The sequence below is a fragment of the Rhinoderma darwinii genome, chromosome 1 (genome assembly GCF_050947455.1).
Source record: "Rhinoderma darwinii isolate aRhiDar2 chromosome 1, aRhiDar2.hap1, whole genome shotgun sequence".
Classification (NCBI taxonomy): Eukaryota; Metazoa; Chordata; class Amphibia; order Anura; family Rhinodermatidae; genus Rhinoderma; species Rhinoderma darwinii.
Genome location: NC_134687.1, coordinates 173,577,908 through 173,605,186, shown reverse-complemented (window position 1 = coordinate 173,605,186; position 27,279 = coordinate 173,577,908). Strand labels below are relative to the sequence as shown.

Below are 27,279 nucleotides of genomic sequence, written 5' to 3'. Positions count from 1 at the left end.
AAAGCAAACAAAGGAGTTCTAAAGAAGAAAGTCTGATGATCCTAACATAACATTTTAAAGCATGTAACAACTCCAATTTATTCCATGTGACCACTGTGTAGGCTAAGATGATGGAGAGGCGGTCAACCCCTCGCTTGAAACCTGTAACGTAAGTGCCTTGTTCCTGGACATGGATCCTAGTTACTAATCATGGCCTTGTTCTCATCCTGCTATAGGTTTGGGTAACATATTCTGGCCGGATTGAAATCTAGAATCATTTGATTCACATATTGCCTCTCTCCTATTTGTGTTAAAGAGGATCTGTCACTAGTTTATTAATTCCCTATCTCCTAACTACATTTATTATTCTAAATATGCTAATTTGGCTAGAATAGCCAAATAGGAGGTGACTCTGTCTTTTCACTCTGGGCAGCGTAATGTTTTCGGTATGAAGCTGTCCAATCAGCATACAGCTTCTCCCCCTTCTCTGCCCAGCAACACAGCGTGATCATATAGTATACAGCTTCCATTCCCGACTGTGTTTTCAACTGGTGATATATGAAAGATTATAATCTATTCTTTCATATGCCATCAGAATCACAACCCGAGATATGGCTATTTGAAGTGATCCCCCTTCCCTCCAGCCTCAGTCTTTCACAGTGTGTGAAGCTGCTTCATTCTGATAGGACAGCGTCAGCTCCATCTCAGGAGAATCGCTGGTGTTGACACCCACTTGCCTAGTAAAGGCTCATTTGCATATTTAGAAAAAAGCTCATAACTTTTAAAATAATAAACGTTTTGGGACACAATTTTGACTAGCATTATCAGTGTGATGGCGCCTATTAGATTAGCTAGAAGATTGGGCATTACTAAACTAGTGACAGATCTTCTTTAATATGCCAAACAGTTGCAAACCTATACAACTATGGACCGGCCTTACTTTATTAGTAACACACATCATTACATTGGCTTTTATCAGTTTATGCCTTGTTTATGCAGAGCTTTACTCATGTGGATTTCGGTGCAGATCGGAAACCATAATCGGACACCAAAATCCGCGTGCAATCCACCCTCAATCCGTCTCCGGAATTTGTCGCGTGAACATACCCTAAGGAGTATGTGTGTTCTGGTTGGTCATGTCTTTTCTATTCTGCAGCTTCTAGATAGCACAAAGCCAACACCACTATTCCTTGCTGGTGAAAACGAACCCTCCCTTCGGCATGGGGCCTCAGTGGCACCGATGTCTATTTAATCCACTAGTCTAATTTGCCAGACATGAACAAACACATATAGCATGTGTTGCTAGGCTGGCCAAAAATCTTAGTAGTCCTACAGCTGAGAGGGAATCATACTCCCTCTCCAAAAGCCTTCTCAGGAATAAAACAGTGGAAATTCATAATCTTTTGCAGACTTTATCAAATCTACCCACTTAAAATAATAATATAATATAATTATTTTATCGGTTTACTTCACATACATATCACGAAAAGAATGAGTAAGAAAGTTAAACACCAATAAACTACTGTACTATTGTTCAACAACAGTAAAGGCCCTTTTACACGGGTCAATTATCGGGAAAACAATAGTTTATAGAATGCTCGTTGTCGATAATTGCCGTGTAAACAGAGTAGCGATCGAGCAAGCACTCGTTCATCTGTTGATCGTATAGTTTTAAAAAAGTTAAATATTATCGTTGTCGGCAGCACATCTCCCTGTGTAAACAGGGATATGTGCTGCCGACATAATAATAATGTATGGGGACGAGCGATCGGAGTAACAAGTCCTCGTCCTCATACTAGCGCCTTGTAAAAGGAGCAAACGAGTACTGATCAACGAGCTGTCTTGTTGATCGGCGCTCGTATACACAGCCCAGGTCCCTAGTACAATGACCCTGATGCTACAAATTTTCAGAGGGTTCATGGTTGGTCAATGTATGTAAAGAATAGCATACTCTATATTTTACATAATCTAATACAGATTTGTTAAGTGCTTGAGAGATTAAAGGCTATGATTTTTATTTTGTTTAAAGCAAAATATCCCCAAAAATTCCTCACTGATTTGTGGGATGGATTAACCTCAATTGTCTTGTAGAATTTGTGGCACCTAACAAGACGAATTATGTAGAGAGAATGACATTTCAATTAAAATTTGGAGCCTCTTTTAAACATAGTTCCAGCTGATTGCCCTTTGAAATGAAGTTACGATCAACATTCTTTTTATTCTAAATTACAGTGTGCACATCATTCTACCAGAGTAAAACGGCAACATTCTCTCTTTTTTCCTTGTTACATAGAATTCAACAAAAATTAGATAGGATAATGCATTTCTACTTTTACCTAATAAACATTTTTTGCAATTTTCTTTCTCTCTAAGCATTCTTGTACCATCACTGATAAAATTGTTTTTTTTAAATAAAAAAAAAGCCTACTTAAGACCAAAACGAGGTATATGTATTAGAGGCTCTATGAGGAGGTAGCAAACGTTAACTCAGGTTGGCCATATATTAATGATAAAAAAAAGTTGTAATAAACCCCCTTCCCTTTTTTCGATAACCCCTGACAACATATATGGATCCTATAAGGGTGATTGACATTGTACTGAGCTTTTTGGGTATATAAAGCCTTTTGAACATAGTATACAAGACTCCTGCAGCAAATACCATCGTAGACAATCTATGTTCATTTTCACCCAGGTAAAATTCACTGCTTATTGATGCCTGCATTCTGAGAACTGGAAAATGGTGCACAGAAGTTTGAACCCCTTTAAGCGTAATAAACTAAATCCTTCCTTGTCAGCACTAGCAAGAATTATTAACACATGTTAGTTAAACTCTTCATTGACCTTTTCTTTGGGAAAGTTATCAGGAAATTTGACCGATAGTTTCATAAATGTTTCGTTATTATCTGTTGGCTGAAGCTCTTGTAGTGTCAATGTTTCCAATAGGAGACTACAAATGTTACACTACCTTGACACTTGGATTTATAACTTGGACAGAACCATCGAACAGAAATACATTTGATGCAAAAGTATGTTGGTATTGGAAGGAGTTAAATCGGAAAGCGTGTGAGAAGCGGTCCAATGTTTAGTCAGTTATTAGTTCAAATCAGTCTCTAAAAACTTTTACGCATATTTTTCTCTGTTAACATCTGCATCAAATTAGACAAAAAATGGCCTGAATATTTTAATTACAGATCTATTTGTATCTCTGGTGAAGCCATTGACTGTGTTTTTAAATTCGAGATGGTAGGAAGAGTGTAATATTTATGTATTCCATTATTTCACAATGTACCTGTAGGTATTTTCTTGCCAGAACCATAGTCAATGACTACATATCTGCTGAATGAGAGCAAATATTAAAGGTACAGATAATAATTTTGTACTAGTTTTCATTAATTTACCATCGAAAGGGTTAGAGAAAACTTTTGATCAGTTCAATTTAATTTGCCATACACTCCCAGAAGTGTCTGCAAGATACTGTAAAGGGTAAAAAAATAATACGTGATTCAGTCATTAAAAGAACCATTGGAATGACAGCAAGTGTACATCATAGAAACGAATACAAAAGAGAATGGAGTAGGAGAACATTGCATCATGGTTATCTGCATTGGCTGGTATGAGGCATCTACAACTAACAGTTAATAAAGGGGAATTTTCACCAAAAACTTTTATGTCATACTAATTAGATATCAATAAGGATCCATCCATTGGGACATCATTGATCTAGAGAATACTGGTTCTGATCCATGACTCTTTCCTGGCGAACACGTGTCTGTGACACAGATAACAGGGGTTACTAGTCCTGTCTCTGACCTGGTAGAGAAGTGGTGTCCTCTCAGTCACCACTAAAGTGACCACTGGCAAGTGATCGCACATGTGTGGCCACTTCTCTTCTGTGCATCTCTGTTCACAGGATCAGCAAGGTCAAACGTTCAGTTTGTATGTTCGCCCCATGTATGTACTGTGTTACTTGTCATCCTATATTAGCCTTAAGGCTCATTCAGACGAGCGTATATGTAGTCCGTGTGATGGCCGTTAAACCAGCGACCATCACACGGACTCTTTTACTTCAACGGGGCCGTTCACACGACCATTGTTTCAAGAGCGTGTGAAGGGTCCGTGAAAAAATAGGACACGTCCTATTTTTTTGCTCTTCACATATCCCTCCATAGACTCTAGTCTATGGAGGATGCGTCATAACACGTCCCGCATGGGTGCAGCACCGGTGCAACTTGGACGAAAACGGCATTTTTTCACGTCCGAGGTTGGCTACGTTCGTCTGAATGTAGTCTTAGAGCAGTCATTTACCTGAGATTACATTGTGAATCCCACCGGGGACAGAGACCAGTTTAAATATATGCACAGCTGAGTATGTAGGTTGGTGTTAACCAAAAGATACATATGATTAATAAAAATAAATGTTCAATATAAACTTAACACTTTAAACATTACAAAACCCCTAAAATACTCACAATATAATGCACACTACGGAAAAGTAAATGTTTAAGCTCATTGAATAATCACAAAGCTTGAAAAGGATGTGCTCGCATACACACCCAACAAAGATTTATTATTTCAGCTGAGGTCTGTTCCTTTAATCTGTCCCCGAGTCACCTTTTGCCATCAATAAATCAGTTATTGTCCATAGTCAAGGTAGGAAAAAGCTGACAGCATGAATAAATGACCTGCCTCTGTGCATTTCCCGAGCTGCAGTCACAATCATTTAATAATCTGCGTCATTTCATTACAAGGGCTGCATGACAAAGATCACCGTGGCAACCACTTGGAACAGTCTCGGACGAGGACGAACACCATTTTCCATCTTTACATCAGTGTCTACATTTTTTTCCCCTAGTTATCTGATTTTTTTTTAATTTGCATTCATGTACACAGCAATGGGTTAATATAGAGATTACTGATCATCACTTCTATTCGATGCAGAAGTGTCTGTAAGGTAGTGCAAACACACTATACAATAAAGGTATTCAAGGACTTGGCTAATCAAATAAACCGAATTCACTCCCATTACACTAAAATTAACCACAGGACTGACGGGAAGTGGGTATCTGGGCAACAAAGAATACAAACAGCTACGCTGAACAGAAGAATGTTAGGTCAAAGTTACACAATCTGACTACATACTGCCAATTAACAACGCAATCTGAAAAAGTGGACGTTTGTAGTCAGCTCCAAGTGTCAGAAGTGTGGATGTCATGTGGCAAAACGCATTGATGGACTTTAAAAAAAAAAATAAAAAAAAAAATGTAAAAAATTTTTACAATTTGAGACAGTACACAACATTATGGCAGTGTATGCTACTGTTTGTTGGAAAAAAGTGCCACGTGAACAGTAGTATTATGTGCATTTTATTTGCATTGTGTGCACACCAAGATCAATTTGTATCACTTTAGCGCTGGCAATAGATTTCTAGATATTTCCTAATAAAACTCAAAAAAACAAAACATAAAAAAAAAAAATTAGACTGAGCCCAGCTGGGGACAGTGAATGACAACAACTTCTGTATAGCGCTGCTGGGAATAGGTTAGCGCTATATACCGTTGAAATCATAAGTTTACATGTACCTTAGCCACATCTATAAAAACTCAGTTTTTCACAATTCCTGACATTTAAGCCTAGTACACATTCTCTCTCCTAGGTCAGTTAGAATCACTACTATATTTCAAGAATGTCAAATGTCAGATTAATACTAGAAACAATGATTTATTTCAGTGGCTCAGAAGCTTACATACACCAGGTTGCCTGGAAAATTCCAGAAAACGATGTCATCGCTTTAGAAGCTTCGGATAGGCTCATTCATTTAAGGTGTACTTGTGGCAGTGTTTTAAGGCCTACCTTCAAGGCCTATTTGCTCTTTGCTTGATATCATGGGAAAATCAAAAGAGCAATCAAGTCATCAGAAAAAGAATTGTGGACATCCACAAGTCTGGTACATCCTTTGAAGCAATTTCCAAATGCATAAAGGTACCACGTTCATCCATCCAAATGATAATATGCAAGTTTAAATACCATGGGACCATGCAGCCATCATACCGTTCAGAGAGGACACGCGTTCGGTCTCCTAGATATGAACATAACTTGGTGCAGAAAATACAAATCAATCCAAGAACAACTGCAAATGACCTTGGGAAGATGCTGGAGGAAACCGGTACTAAATTATTTATCTCAACAGTAAAACATGTCCTATATCGACATGACCTCAAAGGCCACTCAGCAACCACTGCTCCAAATCCGCCATAAAAAAGCCAGTGTACCATCTGCACTTGGGGACAATGATATTACTTTTTTGGAGAAATTTCCTTTGGTATGATGATACAAATATGGAACGGTTGGGCCATGTTTACCATCGTAACGTATGGACGAAAAAGGGGTAGGCTTGCAAAGCCAAAAGACATCACCTCAACCATGTAGCACAGGGGAGGCAGCAACATGTTGTGGCGGGTGCTTTTCTGCAGGAGGGACTGGTGCATGTTACAAAATAGATGGCATTATGAGGAAGGAAAATTATGTGGAGATATTGAAGCAACATCTCAAGACATCAGCAAGGAAGTTAGAGCTTGACCCTAAGCATACTTCCAAAGTTGTGGCAAAATGACTTAAGGGAAACAACGTGAAGGAAATTGAGTGTCCATCAGAAAGCCCTGACCTCAATCCCATAGAAAATTTTGGGTCAGAACTGAAAAAGCGTGTGCGAGCAAGGAGGCCTACAAACCTGACTCGGTAACACCAGTTCTGTCAGGAGGAATGTGGCAAAATCCCAGCAACTTATTTTGAGAAGATTGTGGAAGGCTACTCAAGACATTTGACCCAAGCTGGACAATTTAAACGTAATGCTACCAAATACTAACCACTTGTATATAATCTTCTGAGCCACTGGGAATGTGATGGTTGCTGCCCATCTGGACAACCTTTTTTCAGCTCTTTGGTACTCAGACATTATAGCTCATCTTCATTGTCAGAGGGAATGGACCGTTAAATGGTTCACATTTGTTTCTCAGAGTCTCCTAGCATCAGATCTTTCAAAAACGGATGACACACGGATGGTGTCCATATGCTGTATTTCTTTTTGTGTCCCCATTGACTTGAATAGGTGAGTCTAGGATGCGAAATGAATAAAAGTGCATGCTTTGATTCTTTACACACAGACTATCAGTCCATGTTAAAAAAATAGATGTAAGAATGGCCCCATTGACTATAATGATTACATGTGCGGTCTGTTGGACGTTACATATGTTTGTATAGGTAAGCCCATGGGAGATCTGAAAACTTTGGTGAAAGTCATGCTTCCCAATGCCAATTCTGACCTGTAACCATAATGAAGGGTTCTGAATTATAAAATATCAGGCAGAACTTGCTGCATGTGGCTTAAACTGCCCATACACATGAGATAAGAGAATGATTCTGGTCCTTCAAAAAATCAAGGCAAATATTTTTAAAAAACGGACTCTGATTGGCTAGTTTAATCTCTTATGTTGCTGGTGGGATCGTTTTTGTTTGTATGGCTGGCTATAGGCCTGCATCTGTGTCTCTGCAAAATCCTGCTCACAATTTGGAATGATTTTTATAACAATAATATCTGGTCACACCACCCTATGTAATATCTGTGCAGATACTCAAAAACCCTTGAAAAGAGTTGTACACGGTTTTAATTCAGAATGTTCGAAGACATGTGGTACTCTGTCGTGCATTGTACATTTTGGGCCTTTGGTATTAACATAGTCTCTCTACAGTTTCATTGTTGCCGGAAGATACCAAATCAGAGTTTAGCCTTCATTTTCTAACACTTACTTTAAAATATGAAGCCTATAATCTGGCTGTACGCTTTTTATCAGTGACATACAGATGAGCGAATCTCCAAAATTAATTTCAGAGTTGAGTTTATCAAATCGGTCGTAATAAATTTGCAGCAAATCAAAAGTGCCCCGATTGCCCTGTCTGACTCTCTGTCTTTTAGGACTGTACTGAAGTTGGATATAGTCCTAAAATACAGAGAGACAAAGAGGGCAATCAAGGCACTTGCGATTCCAACCCTAAAATAAAAAAAATACCACATTCACCTCCCCTGGTAGCAACACGTTCCTGCCGACCTCCTGAAATGACAGTTCGTCCTACGTGACCGCTCCTGTGACGCATCCCTGGTGGCCTCCTGAGATGAAGTTTTGTCCCATGTGACCGCTGCAGCCTGTGATTGGCTGCAGCTTACACCAGCATGGATCTAAAGTTGCAAACACTGATGATTGATGTACCCTAATGGAGCAGGTCCATAGAGCAGCCAACACAAAAAATAAAAAATAAAAGTAAGCATCACCCGTGGGGTCAGTGCTTAAAGAAAATATTTTAGACCTCAACAAGAGTTTTGCTTTAATGCAGCGTTCATTCCACTACTATGTACAGGATAAACTGTCCATCAAAACACTGCTTTATACAGGGTGTATAACACATTATATGGTTAATAAAAAATAAATATCAGCGAGAAGTACTGCAAATAGTCTAAGCATGTCTTCCAAGGAATTAATTAATATGGCAACACCCGGCAGGGCTCTGCGGGAGTTCAGCGCAGAATAAGCATTATCTCCTCTTTTGAAAAATAATAATGATGGTAATTTGTAATTCCACCAGGTCAGAGCCTCAAGGCTTTCCTAGCACAAAGGGAAACCACCACTGCTGAAGATCCACAATGCAGAGAGAAAACCCAGCACTGTACAGCGTAAGCAGCGAATGAATGTCAGGCAGAAGATCCATGCACGGAATGCAATATTCACCAAGGTCTTCAGCATGGTTGCTGCTGTCATACGGTTATTATTGCTTATTATTATTGATCGTATTATACAAGTGTTTAAACAATGAGCACAACTAAACCCTAAAAGTTATAGAAGTATTTGAATAAAGCAGTTTAGTGTTCTTTAATCTTCCATAAGAAGAAATGAAAACGTCCTTTTAGACCAGTGATTCTGCACCCTTAACCCCTTCAGGACCCAGCCTGTTTCGGCCTTGTGGACACAGATGATTTTTTAAAATCTGACATGTGTCACTTTATGTGGTAATAATTTTGGAATGCTTTTACCTATCCAAGCGATTCTGAGATTGTTTTCTCGTGACATATTGTACTTTATGTTAGTGAAAAAATTTGGTCGATAAATTCAATATTTATTTGTGAAAAACTTCAAATTTTAGCAAAATTTTTCATTTTTCTAAATTTAAACGTATCTGCTTGTATAACAGATAGTAATACCACACAAAATAGTTACTAGTTAACATCCCCCATATGTCTACTTTATGTTTGCATTGTTTTTTTTCCACGTCCTTTTATTTTTCTAGGATGTTACAAGGCTTAGAACTTTAGCAGCAATTTCTTATATTTTCAAGAAAATTTCAATAGGCCATTTTTTCAGGGACCAGTTCAATTCTGAAGTGGCTTTGGGGGCCTTCTATATTAGAAAGTCCCCATAAATCACCCTATTTTGAAAACTGCTCCCCTCAAGGTATTCAAAACCACATTCAGAAAGTATTTGAACCCTTTAGGCGTTTCACAGGAAATAAGGCAATGTAGAGGTGAAATTTACAAATTTCATTTTTTTTGGCGAAATTCATTTGTAATAAAAAAAAAAACTGTAACAGAAGGTTTTACCCGAGAAATGCAACTCAATATTTATTGCCCAGATTCTGCAGATTTTAGAAACCATGTCAGGTTTGAAGAGGTCTTGTGGTACCTAAACAGTCGAAACCCCCCAAAAGTGACCCCATTTTGGTAACTACACCCCTCAAGGCATTTTTCTAGGGATATAGTTAGCATTTTGACCCCACAGCTTTTTTGCAGAATCTAGTGGAATTAGTCTGTGAAGATGAAAATCACCTTTTTTTCTGTGGAAACATAGAGCACCCCAACATTTGTAAAGCAATTTCTCCCGATTACGGCAATACCCCATATGTGGTCATAAACTGATGTTTGGACCCACTGCAGGGCTCAGGAGGGAAGGAGCGTCTTTTGGATTTTGGAGCGCAGATTTTGCTGAATTGGTTTTCAGTGCCATGTCGGGTTTGCAACGCCCTGGAAGGACCAAAACAGTGGAAACCCCCCAAAAGTGACCCTATTTTGGAAACTACACCCCTCAAGGAATTTTTCTAGGGGTATAGTGAGCATTTTGACCCCACAGGATCTTTTTTAGAGCGAAGGTCACCAAAAAACAGCGATTTTGGCGCTTTAGATTCTTTATTTCTTACAGGGTTCACCGTGCGCAATAAATTACGCTTTACTGTATTCTGCGGGTCGGTACAATTACGGCGATACCATATGTATATAGTTTTTTTTAAAGTTTTGCAGCGTTTGCACAATAAAATTAAGTTTCTATAAAATAATTTATTTTCTGAGACACCATATTCTGGGCCGTAACTTTTTTATTTTTTTGTCAAAAAAGCTGTGGGAGGTCTTGTTTTTTGCGGGTCGGGTTGTAGTTTTTATTGGTACTATTTTGTGGTAAATGCGACTTTTTATTCTATATCTTGGGAGGGGTGGTGACCAAAAAATAGCGATGCTGACATAGTTTTCGTTTATTTTGTTTGAAGCGTTCACCGTGCGGAAAAAATAACATTATAGTTTCACAGTTTGAGTCGTTACGAACACGGCGATACCAAATATGTGTACTTTTTTTTAAACTTTTTCCTATAATAAATGACAAAAACTTTTATTTTTACACTTTTATAAAACATTTTTATTAACTTTTTTTTAACTTTTTACAATTTATTATTTTTACCTGCAGCTTTGATCGCTGCTAGAATATATTACACTACCTAGGTAGTGTAACGTATTCCAACTGTCAGTGTGACTTCACAGTCACTCTGACAGTTAGTCTACGAGGGCCAGCCAGAGGCTGGTCCTCATAGGCTTCCATACATGGCAGACCCGGAGGCCATTGCCTGGCCTCCGGATGCCATCACAAGCATCAGCAGCCCCCACAATTGCATGGGGGCTGCTGATGTGCTACAAACCCCCTAAATGTGGAGATCGCAATCGAGCACAAAATTAATCGGGTTAATTGCCGAAATCAGCGGCAATGTGCCGCTGATCAGCAACACTCGAGTGTCAGCTGTCGGGGACAGCTGATCTCCCAGTTCCCGATGCACACCTTGTCGCCAACAGTGTGCATCGGGAATGACACAGTGACTTCCTGTCACTGACAGGAAGCCTATCAGGACCAGCCGAAGGTTGGTCCTGATGGGCTTCCGTCCATGGCAGACACGGAAGCCATTGTTTGGCTTCCGTTTGCCATTCTAACTATAGGCAAAACCCGCGATTTCGGACCGGGGTCTGCCGATATGCTAGAAACCCCTAAAATTCGGCGATTGCAACCGGTCGCCGAATTTAAGGGGTTACTAAGCTGAAATCAGCGGCAAAGGACCGCTGGCCGGCAAGAATGGAGTGTCAGCTGTCTGCGACAGCTGACCTCCCGGTTCCCGGTGCACACTGTCGCCGACAGTGTGCACCGGAAACAACTTAGTAACTGTACGTCCTCGTGCGGAAAGTAACCTCCCGCAACGAGGTACAGTTACTTACTCGTGCGGGTAGGGGTTAAAAAATGGTTTCCAACCCCCGATGACCCCAAACAATGGATCGGTCACTCCTATGTCACTTAAAACATGCGTATAGAACCTCTTTGCAAGAACAACATACATATTACCCATACCCCCTTGTATTTTACTTTTTAACATATAATTGTGCTCCATTTACCACTATATGCACATCAGTGACAGTGTGAGGGCGGGGAACGCATTAAATGGCTCAGAGGTGTTATATCCCCCAAGCCAAGGATATCTGAAAAAGTTGAAGATCAAGCTACCATTCCATGCATTTGACGTGAAGCTTTCTGCCAGGACATTGACGAATGCGTTCCACGGTGCCCTGGTAGGGAAACACTGCATTAGTGTAGGTCTTTATTCCTAAACAGAGTTACAGTAAGGCATAGGGAAAGGGAGGGGATGTGGATAAAGAAAGAGGAGGGAGTAAATGAGAATTCCAGCTCTATTGATCCAGCGGAAGTCAATAGCCAATCTGACCTAAATGGGAAAAATGGCCTTCCCGATCACAAGTGGTGATCAGAATGCATCAATATTCATAGAAAGCTTCTATACGTAGGAATTTATGTTATTTTGTTCTAAGAAAACATCCAAGTCTTTTTTTGAATCCATCATCTGCTTCAGCTAAAACCAGCTCCTGAAGAGACTTTTCCACAGCTTCACAGCTCTTACAAAAAACAAGCTTTGTTGCCTCTGGAGATTGAATGAAGGACGATTGTATAGCCGAAACATGTAGGGGAAGCTTTAGCTTGATGTTTTGAACAGAGACCCATGGAGCAGCACTAACTGTTGAATCAGTCTAAATACTGTTACAATTATAAGGTTTAAGCCCAATTACTTTTTGCTGCAGAAGATTCTACACAATGACCAGTTTAGCATCTACTATATGTCAACAGAGTAGCTTGGTATATAGATCGTGTATTATAGAAAGAAAGTACTATCCACACTAGATGGGAAATTTTTCCACCATAAAACTATTTATTTATAGCCAGTAACAGTGCATGTGACGTTTCGGTTAATACCATGACCTTCTTCAGGCACTAAAAAGTTGACAAATGTATGCATGTATGTATATATATATATATATATATATATATATATATTTAGATTCCACAATATATTATAGTGTCTTCAATAATAGTAGAAACAAGAGTACATACCACAAATGCATGTAGAGCTTCATCAGAAGAAACTTATGGGATGAGTGAGTACAAAATGACCTATCTGTCACAGATTTTATAAGGTCTAAGGAGAAGAGTTGCAGCAAATGTTTTATATATTTTTTACATATTCAAATATATAACGTCGTGCGTTTCATGCAGAAAAAACCACCAACTACAGAGAAAGGTTGCAAGTTATCGTAGAACAGATTGTGCATCACGTATTAGTGGTTACAGTGTATTACATATAATGCATAAACACATCTAGTTAAGGAGAAATGGCAATTCATGAAACATGTATCAAAGTAGATAGTGAGCAATAAGCAATAAATGAATCCAGGTATAGATGATTCATTGGTTAGTATCGAGATGTACTATGCTTGATATGCCTGTAAAGGTTAAAGGATAAGGCAGGTATTTGGCCTATAGTGTGTGTGGGGATTTACCTGTGTTTGTACTGGATCCTGTGTGATGGCGCGTTCATATGGCGGCTGACCACTAGAGGGAGGCGCTACCAGAGGAGCAGGAGACTCCTCTTATTTATACACCGCTCTGAGTGGCTGTGCGGTCACATGGATTGACATCTGTGACGTCAGTATAATGAGGGGCGGTGTTGGGGATATGTCCTGATGTCGATGCGTGCTCCATGCTTAGAACGCATGTGTGTGGTCTGCAGTGTGACCGGATGTTATTGGTAGACCGGAAGTGGTCACTGCGATGTATTGCGCTCTGCTAAGAGTCTGAGTGTAAGCGCATGGCTAATTAGCATGTCGCTGTTCATTGGATGAAGATAGTTACCACAGTACCGTAGATGTTATGTTGTGGTGATGGTTAGTCTGGAGATATATTGTGGATACACATATGATAGAGGATAGATAGCAATATGAAATTACGGATTAGAAATGAAATAGTAGAAAGATCGATGTAGAGAGGCATTAGATACTATGAGGAAGGGTGGAAAAGGAGGTGGAACAGACGGGGTCTAGAAGGAAGGATACATGGTGGATGTAGTCAGTATTTCATGCGTCCAGAGAAACCACAGTTAGGTATTTAAGTCTGCAATAGAATCGATAGAATTAATATGGATTAAAAAGAAATATGAATTTAAAAAAAACAAATAAACAAAAAATTGAAATAGAGGAGATAAGGCTAAGTGGGTTAAGTCAAGATGACTAGGTGTTAATCAGATCTATAATCGCTATGGAGGGGCGAATGTTATAGTAATTTTATCGTATTTTAATGTATTACAGAAAGCTGCTGATTTCATACTCCCTATTGAGTCCCTTGGGGTGTAGTGTTTGTAAAGTGTGGATCCAATATGCCTCCCTTCGTTTTAATGTTGGTATTCTATTACCTCCTCTTCAAAACGTATTAAATATATAGTTATATAATCAATATGGGCTTAAAGTGCAGACTCTCAGTGTCACGATCCGTGGGTATGTGGACCCACTAGGACGCACCGCCATAGCGGAGTAGTAGCTGGCCAAACAACAGTCCTAGTACAAGAGTACCTTTGATAGTCCAGACAGTAGCAGAGGCTTAGGCACAGATGAACTTGAAGACAGATGACGCCACATGTGGCAGATTATATAAGCGAGGCAGATGACACCAGACGTGGTGTAAGACAGCAGGCGTGACAGGTGGCACAAAATGACTCTAAGGCACAGGAACAAATACAGCATGGGATACAGGTAGTAGAGCACGGAACAGGTTAATACTAAGGGACCATTTGCTAAGACTAACATGGGTATACACAACAACACTCAGGCAAGGAGTGAAAGGGCAGGGCCCTTTTTATAGTCAAGGGTGATCATGGGCTAATTGGTGAGGTTTTACATGTGCGCGCGCTGGACCTTTAATGCCGGGCACCAGCACCCTACGGGACACAGCAGAGCGGAAGTGAGTGCTGGTGTCTCCTAGGAAGGAGATGCCGGCCAGTACTCACAAGTCCATGGCCGCGGTCATTGAGAGGTAAGTCATTACACTTAGCTTTAATTTGAGGGTATTCACATCCTAATTTGAGGAAGGGGTTAGGAATTACAGCTCATTAATATGTAGCAGCCTCTTTTTCAAGGGACCAAAGGTAATTGAACAATTATCTCAAAAGCTATTTAATGGGCTGCATGGGCTATTCCCTCATTAAGCCATCATCAATTAAGCAGGTAAAAGGTCTGGAGTTGATTCCAGGTGTGGCATTTGCATTTGAAAGCTGTTGCTGTGAACCCACAACATGAGGTCAAAGGAGCTCTCAAATGCAAGTGAAACAGACTATCGATAGGCTGAAAAAAATGAAGAAATCCATCAGAGAGATAGCACAAATGTTAGGAGTGGCCAAATCAACAGTTTAGTACATTCTTGAAAGAAAAAAAAGAAGAGCGTACTGGTGATCTCGTGAACTCCAAAAGGCCTGGGCGTCCACGGAAGACAACAGGGGTGGATGATCGCAGAATCCTTTCCATGGTGAAGAAAAACCCCTACACAACATCTACGCAAATGAATAACACTCTCCTGGAAGTAGATGTATCAGTATCTAAGTCTAACATAAAGAGAAGAGAGCAAATACAGAGGGTTCACCACAAGGGGCAAACCTTTAATCAGCCTCAAAAAAAGAAAGGCCAGATTAGACTTTGCCAAACAACATCTAAAGAAGCCAGCCCAGTTCTGGAACAGCATGCTTTGGACAGATGAAACGAAGATCAACCTGTACCAGAATGATGGGAGGAAGAAAGTATGGAGAAGGCTTGGAACGGCTCATGATCCAAAGCACACCACATACTCTGTAAAACATGGTGGAGGCAGTGTGATGGCATAGGCATGCATGGCTGCCAAAGGCACTGAGTCACTAGTGTTTATTGATGATGTGACTGAAGACAGAAGCAGCCGGAGAAATCCTGAAGTGTTCAGGGATATACCTTCTGCTTAGATGCGACCCAATGCAGCAAGGTTGATTGGACATCGCTTCACAGTACAGATGGACAATGACCCAAAACATACTGCGAAAGAATCCCAGGAGTTTAAGGCAAAGAAGTGGAATATTCTCCAATGGCCAAGTCAAATCACTAGATCGAGCATGCATTTCACTTGCTTAAGACAAAATTTATGCAGGAAGACCCACAAACAAGCAACAACTGAAGACAGCTGCAATAAAGGCCTGGCAAAGCATCACAGCGTTTGCCTGAAGTCTGGAACCCTTGGACATCACCAGTTATTGCCTGCAAAGAATTCTCCACAATGTATAAAAAACAACAACTTCCTGATAGTGCCACACAGCCCCCCTCCCTGGTAGTGCCACACAGCTCCCCTCTGTGTAGTTTGCGCCTTTGGGGCTCCTTCTAGGTGTGGAAGTGGACAGTGTTGTCAGGGGCAACCCCTGAGCCATAGTCCCGGGCAGAGCACTACTAGCGCTTTGCCTCGGACTCCTGCTCTGCTCCTGACATCACTGTCCATATATGGAAAATGATGTCAGGAGAAGTGCTGAAGACCCGGGCAGAGCACTAGTAAAGGCTCTGCTCTGGTACACTGTCTCTGGGGAAGCCCCTGACATCACTGTCCATATATGGATAGTGATGTCAGGGGCAACCCTAGAGCCAAAGTCCCGGGCATGGCGCTACTAGCACTCTGTCTGGGACACTGCTCTGCTCCTGACATCACTGTCCATATATGGACAGTAATGTCAGGGGCTTCCCCAGAGCCCGACTCCCAGGCAGAGCGCTATTTACTACAAGCACTCTGCCTGGGAGTCTGTAACGTAGTAAATTACAGAGCGTGGAGATACCTCCCTGCTCTGCCATAGCGTTCAATAGAATCTGCGTCCTAAGGACGCAGATACTATTGAATGTGGCGTCGCTCTACCACTGTAGAAGCCATATCGGGTGCTATCGGGGCTACTGGGCATGGGGGGCGGGCCCGTGACGGCGGGCGGCATGGGCCCCCTCATGCCGCGGTCCCTGTGGCAGCCATTATGGAAGCGCCGCCTCCTTGTCAGGGCTCCGTCTAGAAGCAGAATCCCGGGCAAGACTTTGGCCGGGGATTCCACTCCTGGAGGAGCCATGACGGCAGCGTCCGTACCCGGCGGCCGAGGTGGCCACCCAAGGGTAGTGGGCCCTGGCACTTGCCCGGTTTCGCCGGGTGCCGACACCGGCCCTGCCTGTGGATATGTCATAAATGTCTGATGGGAAAACCCCTTTAATCTTCATGATTAAAAAGAAAAATTCCCAACTCAGTCAGTATTTTGGTAGAAGGTACCAAAGAGTTTTTAAACCGTTCTCTCACAGTTGTCTTATGATTAACGATCAGATGTAATAGGACTTAAAAGGTTTTTTTTCCCACCATCATTTTTAAACAATCTTTGCAAAAGTTATTAGAAAAAAAATTGGACTGGTCAACCTGCCTTTCTCCAGAGACATATTATTTACAAGATCTGAGTTAATAAAAGAAACTGCAGATATTAAGGGTGTAAAATGCCATAAGATTCTTGAGACTAAGCATTTCCGCAATACATTTAAATGGATATTTACTTAAGAATAGCTTGAAGAAGGCAACGACATGTCTAGAGGGGTAAATAAACTATAAGTTATTTGTATAAACAAGTGAGTAGTGTTCTAAAGAAGAGAGTCAATCAAGAAATTCTGAACTGACCTAAAGTCAATATCCAGCTGCCGCTAAGGTTCACATTCTCGAATGGGTGAACCGGAAATTAACTGCATATGTCAAATAATCAAGTAAACAAGATTTGCTTTAAGAAATCTTCATATTTTTTCTCCCCCCAGACCATATCATAACACAATATACCTGTTGTACCTGAGTGATATGTTTTAATTTCCTCTCTGAGCAGGACAAAGAAATCAAGTTGGGACATTCTGGTTCTTCAGAGTCAGGAATGTGTCCTGGGGGAGAAATAGCTGAGCTAGTCCACAGCTGACTGCTATCCTTCCTGATATGCTGCAGGCAACACACCGTCCACAAAGCAAGAGCAATACCGCCGCTAAACAGATGTGTGAATGGAAATTTACGATACTGTCAACTACTGACAAATTGAATATCAAACAAGATTCATTTAATTAAAGACTTCTCTATCTCTGCCAGAATATGCACATTAAAAGCATATTACAGGTATTTAGGAACGCACTGTTCCCATGTGGGTAAGCTCAAGTAGAACACAAATGCACTGGAAAATAAAACCAATCATACGAGTACTGACAGAAAATAGAAATGATACAGCCCAATACTGATACATTATCATCTTTTATTGGTTCAGTGTGCCATTTGTATGGTACTGCATGTATTCACTATGACACTATACTACAGACATCATAGGACGCTGTCAGTTTGCACGTCACATTGGCTAGGAAACTAATTTCCAATGTAATTGACAATAGATTGGTCCAGGGCCGCCATCAGGGCAGTACTAGTGGTACTCCAGGGGCCCGGCCACATGGCTGAAGAAAAGGGGCCCGCTGTCGTCGCCCCCCCCCCTGGGCTGTCGCCCCCCCATGACTGTCGGCCGCCCCTCCCGGCCCCCCCCCCCTGCAGACCTGTTTTAACTTCACGAACTGGACGAATAAGAAACCAACTTCAGCATCGTAGAGGAATAACAGAAGGGGAAGATGCAGCATGAGAAGCAGAAGCTCCGTGTGGAAATCCCGCCCCCAGACACGTACCTCTCTACGCAGCCGACTGGACCTGCGGGCTGGTGAGTGTCCCCCCCTCTCCATCCTGCTTCCCATTCCACCTGACCCCACTTGGAGAATATATAAAGTATGTTAAAATGTTTTGTTTTTTTTAGGATTTACTAGCGTTTGTTGATGCAATTTTCGCAATCGCGGCAAAAATGGCGCAGTTTTGCTGCGATTATATAAAAATCATGGTAAAACCGCGTGATTTGTGCGGCGATTACGAAAAACGCATTAAAAAAAAAAGGATACAAAACATGGAAAAATAGTGCTGTTCGGCTATATTCTCACAGTGCGGTCAAATAACGTTTTTGCTGCGATTTTTCAAAACGGACCATGTATCGGCCGTAATTCCCAGGCCGACCACAATTCAGGGAGCCGGACTGCTAGCATCATAGTTATCAGCGGGAATACTGCCCCATACTGAAATCATGCTTTCAATACGGGACCGGGGACAGTGTTTCCACGGGAAGGGAGAGACTCCTATTATTACAGATAACGGTGACGCTAGAGGTCTGCCATCTTTGTACTCCTTTGAAGCTCTGCCTCAGACAGGGCTTCAAAGGAGACTATCAGAATTACGACATACTGCATTAGCATTACATTAGTATTGCAGTATATCATGCAAGCGGTCCAACGATCGCTGCTTCAAGTCCCCTAGGGGGGACTAATAAAAAAAGTAAAAAAATAGTTTAAGTTTTTTTCTACGTTCCAAAAAAAAAAAAAGTATTACAAGTTCAAAAAAAAAAAAAAAGTATTACAAGTTCCAAAAAAAACTCCTTTTCACATTTTCTCCCTAAATCAACGTAAAAAAAAAAAGTTAACATAACTTGTATCGCCGCGTCCTTAAAAGTCCAAACTATCACAATATAGCGTTGTTTAACCCGCTGGGTGAATGCCGTAAAGATATATATATATATATAACACGCAAATTGCTTTGGTCACCTAAGTACTTCAAAAAAATTACATAAAAAGTGATCAAAAAGTCGCATATACCCCAAAATGGTATTGGTGAAAACTACAGCTCGCCCCACAAAATTTAAGCCCTCACATCGCTAAATTGAAAAAGTTATGGCTCTCAGAACACGGCGACACAAAACATTTATTTAATTTAGCAAATAGTTTTATTTTTTTAAAAGTGGTAAAACATAAAACAAAACATATAAATTTGGTATCGCCGTAATGGTATCAACATGTGGAATAAGGTGAATATGTAGTTTTTACCGCCTGATGGAAGTCGTAAAAACAAAACCCCCCAAAAAATGGCGTAAATCGCTGTTTTTTGCCCATTTCACACCACAAATAATGTTTTTTTTCAGCTTCCCAGTACATTATGCGGTACAATAATTGGTGCCATGAAAAACGACAACTTGTCCCACAAAAAACAAGCCCTCATATGGCTATATAGACGGAAAAATAAAAAAAATTATAGCTTTTGGAAGGTGGGGAGGAAAAAACAAAAGGGTTAAATCAGCTGCATGCCTATAATGGTATGTCCACACACAAACTCAAAAACGTCTGAAAATACGGAGCTGTTTTCAAGGGAAAACGGCTCCTGATTTTCAGAAGTTTAAGCCACTCCCGTTTTTCACGGCTGTTTTTGGAGCTGTTTTTCTATAGAGTCAATGAAAAACAGCTCCAAAAACATCAAAAGAAGTGACATGCACTTCTATTTCGTGGGCGTCTTTTTACGAGGCATAAAAAAACGCTCCATCGGAACGTGGTATTTTCCATTGAAATCAATGGGCAGATGTTTGTAGGCGTACTGGCTTCCGTTTTTTCAGCTGTTTTTCGAGGCGTAAGCAGTCCGAAATACGCCTAAAAACACTACGTGTGCACATACCCTTATGTTGCAGAATTGAAACGTATTTCATCCTTTACAATGTAAAGGGTTAATTTACCGTAAATCCCTAGCAAATTCTGTAGCGCACACATTGGAGAAATTTGGTGCACAAAATCCGCATCAAAACCGCCGGTAATTCCGCAGGTAAAATCTGCACCTAATAGTGTGTTTTTTTTTATACATTTTTAGGTGGGGTTTTTACATTTTGATTCGGAAATAGGTGCAGTTTTTTTCTTTTTTAAACTAGTCAAACAATTCGCAAGCGGAAACTAAAGATAAATTAACATCTAGAATATTTGAAAATACGCACCGCAGGTAAATTTTTGGGCAGAAAATGCGACATGTAGATGAGATTTCTTGATCTCATTTACTTTGCTGGTACTGTAAACTGCGGAATTGCCGCACGAAAATACTCGCGACAAATTTGCACATAAAAAGTATCGTGTGCATTTGGCCTAACAGAGTTTTTTTTCACCCTAAGTCCCTGTTCATACAAGTTGAATTTGATACGGATTCCGATGACATGCCGATGATTCTGCATCCCATGCATATGAGGTTTCCGTAACCCAGTTCACATGCTACGAAAAATTTTCCACGTGTATTTTTGTCCGCACAATGAAAACAAATCCACCACAGCAATAAGTAGCACGCGACTTATATTCCATGGAAAAGCCGAGGATGAGCAACTTTGAATGACAATGGGATTTAGGGCCTGTTCACATAGTTTTTTGCAGGCAGAAAAATCTGCCTCGAAATTGCTTCAGGATTTGATGTCAATGGGAGGTCAGAGACGGAAATGCCCGAAGAAAGGGCATGTCGCTTCTTTTTCCCGTGAGCGTTTCTTTCTGCTCGCGGTAAAAAAACTCCTTAGACTCCCGTTGAAATCAATAGGAGGCGATTTCAGCTGTTTTTTGCTGCAATTTCCAACGTGGTTTCCGATGCAAAAAATGCGGCAAAAAACTGTGTGAACAGGGCCATATTCTCGTGCGGATCTGCTTACACGCTTGTGGCATATCTGCGTCAGAAATCAAAGGGAAAGCCTCCGATTTTTGCTGTTGAAGAACACATTGAATTTTAATGGCAACGTAAGAATGGAGCATTAGTTCTCCTTACATCCTCACAAGCGCTTCCTCCTCCCATAAGGCCCCCTTCACATCGTGTTGTTGCCCTGAGTTTATCGTGTACATCAGGAAATCTCCTAACGTACACTATAAACAACGTAGACGATACTTTACAGGGCTCCATTATGTCCTTTTAGCCTCCATAGGGCTGGTAGCCGTCAGTATACCTTATTTTTGAAGGATGAAATGGTGTAGTAGACTTTCCTATTCCAGACTCCCCAGGCAGCATCACAAGTGCTCTACCCGTGGACTTTGTCCCTGGGAAAGCTCCTGACATCACTGTCCATATATGTAAAGTGACGTCAGGGGATGCTCCAGGGCCGAAATCCCTGGCCAGAGCATTGCTGACGCTCCGGCTGTGTACTCAGGCTTTGCAAAGCTTCGGACGTCATTTTACTTATATGGACATCAAGAACAGTGCCATAGTCCCTGGGCAGAGCGCTAGTAGAAGACTCCAGCCCTGTTCATGGACAGTTACTTCAGAAGCTTCCCCTGGGGCATTCCCCAGGCGACATATCCCACTGTATGCCATACAGTCGTCTAAGTTTTCGCTAAATAGTTCAAAATCCAGAGCATTAACCAGTCACTGCCTGCTCCATGGTTTCCTTCACTGTAATTGACATCAGCACCAAAATCAGTTAATGCGTATAACGTACAAACGTGAGTGTGTCACACTTTCCATTGCCCACCCCTGGTAATGGAGGGGGGGGGGCCCAGACATCTTGGCTGAATGGGGCCCAGAAATTCCTGATGGCGGCCTTGGATTGGTTCTCCTGTCCCAAGTACCCAATATTGTTCCTACAATACGAATACTTAATTGAACCGAGGATGCTTACACCTTAACCAGTTAGCCATTTTTCGATTTTTCATTTGAGTTTTTTCCTCCTCACATTCCGAAAGCCATAAAGTTTTTTTTTTCCATCAAGATAATCGTATGAGGGCTTGTTTTTTGCGGGACGAGTTGTAGTTTTTAATGCCACATATAATGTACTGTGAAATGGAAAAAAAATTGCTTGTGGGATGAATGGGAAAAAAACTGCCATTCCTCCATTGTTTTTGAGGTTTTGTTTTTATGCGTTCATCATGCGGTAAAACAACCCTTTATTCCACGGGTCAATAATATTACGGCTATAACAAATTTATATATATTTTTTACCACTTTCACAAAGAAAAAACTATGTTAAAAAATAAAATCGTTTTGTGTCGCCATATTCTGAGAGCCCGAGAGCTTTAACTTTTTTTTATTTTTCCGACGATTGGTGTTAAAGGGAACCTGTCACCTATTAAACCGACTATACTTGGTGGTAGCGGGTGAAAATTCATTTCTATATAACCTATAATTGTCTTCTTAGTCCGCTCTGTAGCTTTAGTATTTAGCTTTTTAGTGTTCCCACACCGTATGCTAATGAGCAGAAAAGAGTCAGATCTTCATTTGAAGAGTCAAATCTTCATTTGAAAAGAGTCATATCTTCATTCCTCAAGTCTTTCCAAGTTTACTCAGCCTCCTTACTTTTGATTGACCGCTCCTCGCCTTCCCCCAGCACACAAAATCCCGCGCTTGTGCATTGATGTCCCCTTCCGGTGTGTGCGCACAAAGGGACACCGGATTATTACGATAAAAGGCGCGAAACGTTTGCAGACCGTTATTTACAGTCGGAAGAAGAGTTTAGGAGAGGGGATAACGGCAATGAACTTTTTATAGCAGCGGTCAGTGAGGGAGAAGTAAAGTTCAATAGGTGAAATGCTGATGACAGGTTCCCTTTAAGGCCTTTTTTTTTTCAGGATGAATTGTAGTTTAGTGTTATTTTTGGGGTACATGGGAGTCTTTGATCACTTTTTGTTCCATTTTATTTGAGAGCAAGGTGACCAAAAACCAGCAAATGGTTTTGTTTATTATTTTTTTTATTTTTTAACGGTGTTCACGATTACATTACATTATTTTAGGGGGGAAAAGTGGGAAACGTTTTATTCTCCCTTTTTTTGTACAATAAACGTTTTCTTACTTTTTTGTTTTGTCCCCCTAGGAATTTGATTTCTGGTGCCATACACTGCAACTGAGCTTAATAGGAGCAGAAAGATACAGTAGCAGACCTGGAGACTTTCCATAGGCCCCCAAGCTGCAATAAAACCCATCTGCCCCTCTGTAATGTTGTCGCAGGGGATAATCTGACGGAGGGGCCCCCCTCTTTTTAAAAAAAAATAAAAAAATAAAAGATGAGGATAGCACAGATAGTTATTTGGATGGAATTGAATCCCCCAAAATAAAGAACGAGAAAGAGTAATGTTATATCACCCGATAATGTTGGAAGAATTGTGTCCTTGAGTGAAACGCCTAATAACAAAGCGGTCAGGGTAGATCGTATTCCATTTGAATGATATAAAATATACCAGGATAAATTAATCCCTGCTTTAGCGGAAACAGTAAATTCCACCTATGTTAGAGGTAGGCTTCCTGAGTCTATGGAGGCTACAGAGATTATTGTGATCTTTTGCCGGAATTGTACCGGCCTACTTCACTGTTAAATGCCGATGTCAAGCTATTGGCCAAAGTTTTGACCAATAGAGTGACGAAGGTAATGAATACTATAATTCATCCTGATCAGACCAGGTTCCGTTGAGTCTTTGCTAATTTACAGCACGGGAGAGTGTATGCTAAGGTAAGCTTTTGATACAGTGGAATGGCGTTTTCTCTTTAGGATTTTGGGTCGTTTCTGTATTGGGGAAAAATTCACAGATTGGATTAGATTACTGTATAGACAACCAAAGGCTAGAGTGGGCATGAATGGTCAGAAATCAGCTTACTTTAACTGAGAAAGGGGAGTGCGTCAGGGTTGTCCCCTGTCCCCTCTTACAGATGTAGTCATCTTTAACGTGACTGATAACTTACTGCAGCGTGATATCACACAACAAAGCCATTGAAAAAGTCAAGATAAGAGATCTAGCCACTGTTTATTTAATGCGTTAAAAGTCAAGGTAAAGACGGCTACATCTGTAATTACCCGAGTAATTGAGGTCTTGGCAATGAAGATCAGAACTTCTGAGAATATAGTGGGTTTTCAATTGGGGAATAAGGTTGATAAAATCTCGTTATATGCAGACGATGTACTCCTGTTTATAGGGGATTTAACCTCCGTCAATTATGTAATTAGTTTATATCAAGAATTTGGTCATCTGGCTGGCCTTCAAATCAACTGTCAAAAATAGAGTTTGTTAAAAATATCAGACGAGACAAACCCAGGTCTCCTTGAATTCTGATGTGGTATTTGAATATTTAGGTGGACAAATCTCTAGGGATCCTGCAGATTACATCACACTGAATATAATTCCCCTGTTTGCATATTTGAGAGGGAAAGTTAAAGTTTGGAATAAATTACCCATGACTAGACCCGCAAAAATTATTAATGTAAAATATTACATTCCTTCTCCAATTTTCCGATTTGGTTGCCGGAATTTTATTTTATTTTTTTAAACTCTTGAAGCCAATTCTAATGATTTAATTGGGAACGGAAAAAAAAAATACCATATTATATATTCTGGCCTTACCTACCCTGTAAATAAAGGGGGCTTTGCCCATCCTGACTGGAGGAAGTACTTCTTGGCTTCTCATTTACAACAGATTCGGGACTGGGAGTGACTAGGTGCTAATAGATTTCTGTTGAAAATACTAGGGGATAAATGGTCTAATGTATTTGAAATTCTAGAAGTTGGGGTTTTGACATCTCCTGATTTGGGACTGGGGCCTATCTATGAAAACCAGCAGCGGGTCTGGGATGTTATTAAGGTCTTTGAAAATATAAATACCTTTACTGAAGTTACCCCTTTATGGGAGAACAGGAATATTGTTGAGTTTGACAGCCTTCCAGACTAGCGATGTCACGATACCAGAATTTGGACTTCAATACCGATACTCTGTGTAGTATTGCGATTTCGATACCAAAACGATACTTTTGCCAACAATAATAAAAAAAATGTTCTTCCGTTTTCTGAAGTGAGGCACATGGTATTATGAATTTTGAACCTCCATGTGCCTCATATTAATAGTAATTAACCCCATCATGTTCCTCAGTCATAATGGACAACATTGGGTTAATGTGTGAGGTACATGATGGGGTTAATTACTATTAATGTGAGGCACATGGAGGTTCAAAATTCATAACACCTCGTGCCTCACATTAATAAGTGAAAGAAAGCAGTTTTTACTTAATTTTATAAAAGCGTAAACATGAATGACGCTATAAATGTGTTATTACGGTCGCGACGATACCGAATGTGTATATTTTATGTATCGAGACTTATTTTAATGTTTTATTGCAGTGTGTGTGTTTTAAATTTAACATTACTTTATTTATTTTTAAACTTTAATGCACTGGTATATAGCTATATGCCAGTACATTAGCCTGTGTACAGATAGTACACAGGCAGTTGTAAGGGCATACCGAAGTATGCCTTAACAGGAAATATGGTCAGACAGCCATGGGGTCCTTCAATAGACCCTGGGCTGTCTGGCCATATATGGTGTGGCCCTCGATCGTGTCACAGGAATTCCCTGTGGAGCGATCCAAAGGGCATCCCCCCTTCTCACTTCCTCTTGAATACTGCAGTCAGCTTTCATCGCAGCATTCACTGGAATAACGGCGTAGATGAGAGGTTTCTCTGATCTCCGCCGTTACAGCGGGACTGTGGCTGTGTTACAGCAATTGCCCCGCTCCTGACAGGAAGTGCGCACGTGGTCAGACTGAATTGGTGCGGCCGGCACTGCACTAATGAGCTGCGGTTCAGGCACTGAAGTCAGAACGTGGGGGGTGTTTTGCAGTGTGTCCGCCATGTTCTGTCTTCAGTGCAGGCAATCATTAGTACAGCGCCGGCAGCATCACCTCATCCTGACGGCGCGCACTTGTTGTCAGGACTCCGGAGCGGGGCAATGGCTGTGTTACACAGCTACAGCCCTGCTCTCATATATTCATGTGTTACAATACTGAGCTGTGCGGCCGCACAACTTAGTATCGAAATACATGAAATAACGGTATCGAACCGTTTGGGGATGCAAAGTATCGAAACAGTATCGAAGTTTCGATGCATCGTGCATCCCTATTCCAGACTCTATGTTATGGAGAAAGTACCACATTACAAGTATATCACATTTATTTAACAATGCACAATTAAAAAACTTTTACTGAATTGCAGAGACTGAAAATATCTTTACAGGCCGTGATCAGGGATCTTGTACAAATAAAACGCCTTTTTGACTATTAAATATAAATCAAGGTTTGTTCTTACACCTTTTTCTTTCTTTAGAATGTTTAAAAAAAATAAGAAAGGACTTTTGACAAGAAAAATGGGATAAGGATCTTGGGATTCGGAATAATGGGATTCTGATTGACTGGGAGTCAGTTTATAAACATATTGGGGAAGTTTCACTTAACCACGATCACCGATTTGTTTTAGGATTAATCATAGAATTTATTATACATCGAAGCTTTTAAAGGTCATGGGGTTAAGGAATAAGGATAAATGTCAGAAATCCGGAATACACCAAGCGAATCTCATTCACTTGTTGTGGCAATGTCCCAAATTACATAAATATTGGAGTGGCGTGGCAGTATCTATTCTCAAACTGATCCGGAAAGCGGTCCCTTTGGAGACTAAGTTATTTATTTTTGGCATTCCTGATCTCCTGACAGATTGTGGTTGTAGTAAATTAATTTCGAAAGATTTTGTTTCTGGCAAGATTGGTTATCATTTATAAATGGATTTCAAAAGATTTCCCACGGGAAGTAGAATGGCACCATAAGGTGAATAGAGTTATGCTCCAGGAAAGAACATATGATTTGACATCAAATAAGGAGGAAGAGGAAAACCTTTTCTATAAGTTATGGGATACATGGATAGCGGAATTACCCCCCAAACAGAAAAATACC

At 40.7% G+C, this 27,279-nt stretch overlaps 1 protein-coding gene across 1 annotated transcript in view; it reads right to left on the bottom strand.

The window, feature by feature from the left end:
* Nucleotides 1-27,279, bottom strand: part of TBCK (TBC1 domain containing kinase) — a 297,578-nt gene that overhangs the window by 122,208 nt on the left and 148,091 nt on the right. The gene's annotated exons all lie outside the window — the stretch shown is intronic.